This window comes from Ursus arctos, chromosome X, assembly GCF_023065955.2.
Source record: "Ursus arctos isolate Adak ecotype North America chromosome X, UrsArc2.0, whole genome shotgun sequence".
Taxonomy (NCBI): domain Eukaryota; kingdom Metazoa; phylum Chordata; class Mammalia; order Carnivora; family Ursidae; genus Ursus; species Ursus arctos.
In genome coordinates, this window is record NC_079873.1 from 59826458 (window position 1) to 59831852 (window position 5395).

Below are 5395 nucleotides of genomic sequence, written 5' to 3' on the forward strand. Positions count from 1 at the left end.
TATATAATATATATATATATATAATATATATATATATAAAATTGAATACAGTGAAAGGAAGCCAAAAGTGAAGAATATATTTATAAAATGTGAATGTAAAAACTGAAAGTTAAAAAAGACTTAAAAACAAAGAGTTGATAAAACAAGAACCTAGTTGAAAGGGGGAAAGAAAAGAAGTGGAAATTTTTAAACTGAAGGATAAAGGAATCATGAGAGAAAAAAAAAACTTTGAATTTTATATATTATTTTCCCCTAGCACTGGAGTTTTACAGTCCTGTGTGGTCCGTAAACTTGCTGTTCACCTGTTCTTCCAGGTGGTCTTCTGGGGGAGGGGTCTGCTGCCGTGCTTCTCAGGTGTCTTTGCTTGGGCAGAGTTGTACTGCCCCTTGTCAGGGGTCTGGGCTCAATGTAATCTGTTTTTAGTTGCTCTGTGTGGCTTCTGTTCCCTGAAGGCTTTCCACACCTCTTTAGAGGATCAAAATGAAAATGGCCATGCCTAATCTCCAGGCCCAGAGTGGAAAGATCACAGTCCCCTCTTCAGTAAACCCTTAGGAATAAATGGTCTTCACTTTTGTGTGTGCCAAAGTCTGAAGACTCCTGTGGTGTGTACCCACACATATCCTCCCAGGGGAAGGAGAAGGGTCCTGCACTTCTACACTTTGTAGGGCCCTGGCATGGAGAGCAGTTCTGATCATGGTGTATCTGCTCCTCCCTCCACCATTTATCTTTTGATATATCCCCTCAGAATCACTTCTCTGCACAACCTACCTTGCAAAAAGTGGTCGCTTTTCTACTTGTAGTGTTCCAGGTATTTTTTTCTTACATCTTGGGTTGAATTCATGGGTGATCAGAATGATTTGATAGTTATGTAGCTAAATTCAAGGGACCAATTGAAACGAGGTGCCCTACTCTTCCACCATCTTACCTCCCCTCCCTCTTCAGAGTCTTTTGCAGTTTTTTTTTTAACCTGTAAAATTGGCAGCGATGTCTTTCATTCCTTTTTTTTTTTTTCACTTATTTGAGTCTTCACTATTTTGTTACTGGTCAGTCTAGTTTAAAAATTTAATTTTGTTAATCTTTCCAAAGAATCAACTTGTGGCTTTGTTAATTTTTTCTACTGATTTTGTATTCTCTATTTCACTGCTTTACGCTCCAAATTTTCTTTCTGCTAGCTTTTGGTTCACTTTGCTCTTCTTTTTCTAGTTTCCTAAGGCAGAAGTTTATGTTACTGATTTGAGATATTCCTTCTCTTGAAATATAGGGATTTATAGCTATAAAATTCCCTTGAATGACACTGTTAGCTGCATTCCATACATTTCTGTTTTTCCATTTTCATTCGTCTCCAAATATTTTCTAGTTTCCCCTTGTGATTTCTTCTTTGACCCATATTTAAAGTGAGTTAATTTCCTTCCAAAGTCTCCATGTTTTCCTCCTCTATTACTGATTTCTAATATTTTTTTTTACTGTGGCCAGAGAACATGTTTTGTATGATTTGAATCTTTTAAAAATTTATTGACACTTGTTTTTTGGCCTAGCATTTGGTCTATCCTGAAGAATGTTCCATGTGCACTTAGGCAGAAAGTGTATTCTGTTTAAGTCTTCTATTTCCTTGATCTTTTGCCTAGTTGTTCTATCCATTATTGAAAGAGGCCTTGAAATTATTGTTGAATTGTCTATTTCTCCCTTCAGTTCTGTCAGTTTTTGTTTCATGCATTTTGATAGGTTCTTAGGTGCATATGTTTTAAATTGTCATATCTTCTTGAGAGATTGAATTTCTACTCATTATGAAATATACCTTTTTATCTCTAGTAGCATTTATTGGTTTTAAAGTTTATTTTTTCTGATATTAGTTTAGGCGCTTCAACACTTCTATGGTTAATTCTTGCAGAATATATATATTTCCCATCCTTTTAAAAAAAGATTTATTTATTTGAGAGAGAGAGTGGGGGGAGGGGAAGAGGGGGAGAATCTTTAAGCAGACTCCCTGCTGAACACGGAGCCAGATATGGTGCTCAATCTCACAACCCATGAGATCATGACCTGAGCCAAAACCAAGAGTTAGACACTGACTGAGCCACCCAGGCACCCTTCCCATCCTTTATTTTCAACCTATTTGTATCTTTGAATATGAAGTGCTTCTCCTATAGACAGGATACCTGTTGGATCAATTTGGCTTTTGATTTTTAAATTCAATCTTACAATCTCTATTGCTACATCTTTCACTTTAATTTTTTTTCTTTTTTTTAATATTTTTTATTATATTATGTTAGTCACCATACAATACATCCCTGGTTCTTGATGTAAAGTTCTTCTATATGCCTCATGTCTTTTTTTTTTCTATTCCTACTTTATTGCCTTCTTGTATTAAGTGGATATGTTCTAGTGTAACATTTTGATCCCTTTAATATTTTCAGTATATTTCTTACAGTTACTTTCTTAGTGGTTGTTCTAGGGATTAAAATATACATCCTAACTTCTCAGAATTTACTTCATATTTCCACTGATTAGTTCCGGTGAAGTATATAACCTTTACTTCTATATAGCTCCTTTCCACACCACCTTTTTATATTATTGTTGTATGTATTATATCTATATGTTACATTTATATGTGTATCAAACTCAACAATACATAGTTAAAACTATTAGTTTATATGATCTTATATCTTTCCAAACATCTAAGAGAAGGGCAGGTGTATATTCATAGATTTTGTTATATTAATCATTGTATATACCATTTCTGGCTCTCTTCATTCATTCTGTGGGTTCTGGCTATCACCTAGCTTCATTTCCAAGAATTACTTTCATTACTCCAAGACAGCTTTGTATCCACTCCCAACAAAAGAATACATATTGCTTCATGTGGTTGTTTTCTAAGTCAACTTAAGTGAAGTTTTAAAATTTTCTTGCTCTACTGGCAGCATTCTGTGGCAGAATATCTCATAGGAAATTCTCTATTCCCAGGTATGGGTCCCTGGGCTTCTTGCCCCAGAAATGCAGTAGCTGGCACCATGGAAGGTGACAAGCTTCCCCAAGGATGACTCTTCCAAGCCTATCCACCTTACAGCTTTCCTCGGCTACAAGGCTGGCATGACTCACATTGTGTGAGAGGTCAGCAGGCCAGGATCCAAAGTGAAAAGGAAGGAAATTGTGGAGGATGCAACCATTGTGGAGGCACCATCCATGGTGGTGGGCACCATGGGCTATGAAGAAACCATTCAAGGTCTCTGTACTTTTAAGACCATCTTTGGGACGCCTGGGTGGCTCAGTCGGTTTAATGTCTGCCTTCAGCTCAGGTCATAATCCTAGAGTCCTGGGATCGAGTCCTGTGTCGGGCTACTTGCTGAGCGGGGAGCCTGCTTCTCCCTCTGCCTGCCACTCCCTGTGCTTGTGCTCTGTCTCTCTGACAAATAAAAAATATTTTAAAAAGACCATCTTTGCTGAACACATCCATGATATAAGTACAAAAGGCACTTCTATAAGAACTGGGGTAAGTCTAAGAAGGCCTTCAATCAAATACTGCAAGTGGCAGGATAACAACGGCAAGCAGCAGCTAGAGGACTTCAACAGCATGAAGTACGGCCAAATCATCCACGTCATCACCCACACCTAGATGCCCCTGCTTCCTCTATGCCAGAAGAAAGCCCATCTTATGGAGATCCAGGTGAATAGAGGCATAGTGGCTGAGAAGCTGGACTAGGCCTCCGAGAGCATGGAACAGCAGGTGTTTGTGAACCAAGTGTTTGGGCAGGATGAGATGATAGATGTCATTAGTGTCACCAAGGGCAAAGGTTACAAAGAGGTCACCAGCCACTGGCACACCAAGAAGCTAACCTGCAAAACCCACCAGGGACTGTGCAAGGTGGGCTGTATTGGGGCATGGCATCCTGCCCAAGTGGCCTTCTCCATGGCATGGGCTGGGCAGAAAGGCTACCATCACTGCACTGAGATCAACAAGAAGATCTACAAGATTGGCCAGAGCTACCTCATCAAAGATGGCAAACTGATCAAGAACAATGCTTCCACTGATTATGATCTGACAAGAGCATAAACCCTCTGAGTCAGCTTTGTCCACTATGATGAAGTGACCAATGACTTTGTCATGCATAAAGGCTGTGTTGATAACCAAGAAGCAAGTGCTTACTCTCCACAAGTTGTTGCTTGTGCAGATCAAATGGCAGGCCCTGGAGATTGACCTTAAGTTCATTGACACCACCTCCAAGTTTGGCCATGACTGATTCCAGACTGTGGAGGATAAGAAAGAATTCATGGGACCACTTATGAAAGACCAAATTGCAAGAAGCTGCTGCTTAATGTCAGGAGCAGATTGTGCAACTGGTGGGGATCTCAATAAACATTATTTTTCAGTGGAAAAAAAATTCTCCTAAAACAAAGAAGAAACACGCAATTATACTGTCTTTTACTAAGTATCTACGTGTGACTTTATTGGTGCTCTGGTGTGTGTGTGTGTGTGTGTGTGTGTGTGTGTGTGTGTATTTGAATTACTGTCTGGTGTCACCTGCTTTTTGCCTGAATAATTCCTTTGTACTTCTTGCAATAGAGATTTACTAGCAATGCATTTTCTTTTTACTTATATGATAACATCTTTATTTCACCTTCATTTTTGAATGATAGTTTTGGATATAATATTCTTGATTGATAGTTTTTTATTTAAAAACATTTTTAAGGGTTTTTATTTGTCAGAGAGTGAGCATAAGCACAAGCAGGGGGGCCTGATGCGGGGCCTGATCCCAACACCCTGGGTTCATGACCTGAGCCAAAGGTAGACACTTAACCAACTGAGCCACCCAGGCATCCCTTGATTGATAGTTTTTTAAATTTCGGCAATTTGAATATGCGATCCCTGTCTTCTGGCTTTCACTGTTTATGAGAAACCTCACCTGTTAATCATATTGGGGTTTCCCTATATGTGAGGAGTCTTTTATCTATCTCTTACTGCTTTTACAATTTTCTCCTTATCTTTAGCTTGGAACATCTGTGTTTTTCCTAAATGGTGTCTGTTGAGCCTTTTTGACATGTTATATTTTTCATCAAATTTAGATGTTTCCATTCATCTCTTTGAATATTTTTTCCTGCTCCTTTCCTCTCCTCTGCTTACAGTTTGAATACGTTGGTATTTTCAATGGTGTCCTACATTTCTCTTGAAGACATTTTTCATTTTTGTCTCTGTTCTTCAGATTGCATAATCTCTTGATTTATATTCAAGTTTGAGGACTCTTTGGCCAGCTCAAATATACTATTGAGTTCCTCTAGTAAATTTCTCATTTCAGTTACTGTACTTCTCAACTTCAGAATTTCCATTCAGTTCTTTTAAAGTAATTTCTATTTCTTTATTGATAAATCTTTATATGCTATAGTTACCATCCAGGCCCCTTAA

General features: G+C 38.4%; 1 pseudogene; it reads left to right on the plus strand.

The window, feature by feature from the left end:
• LOC113246598 (60S ribosomal protein L3-like) overlaps positions 1-5395 on the plus strand; it is a 153223-nt pseudogene extending 147828 nt beyond the window's left edge.